This window comes from Phytophthora parasitica, assembly GCF_000247585.1.
Source record: "Phytophthora parasitica INRA-310 unplaced genomic scaffold supercont2.1, whole genome shotgun sequence".
Classification (NCBI taxonomy): Eukaryota; Oomycota; class Peronosporomycetes; order Peronosporales; family Peronosporaceae; genus Phytophthora; species Phytophthora nicotianae.
The window spans coordinates 1,068,275-1,068,501 of record NW_008634126.1 but is presented as its reverse complement, the minus strand read 5'-3'; positions in this window follow the sequence as shown (position 1 = coordinate 1,068,501).

Below are 227 nucleotides of genomic sequence, written 5' to 3'. Positions count from 1 at the left end.
TACCCCTAACCTATAACATATTTTTCGCCCGCCTGCAGATGTTAATTCCCTGTGAGGAAGTTAAGTCTGTATATCTGGATTTTTGTATGAGCTGTTGTTCGAAGCAGCTTCTTTGTCGTGAAACAACGTTTGGCCGTTGTTATCTAGTAGAACTCGATCCAATCGGGCTGCATCTAAACGCATCCATTGCGCCTGCCTCCTTTGAAGTTCGTTCGTAGCGGCTCGTT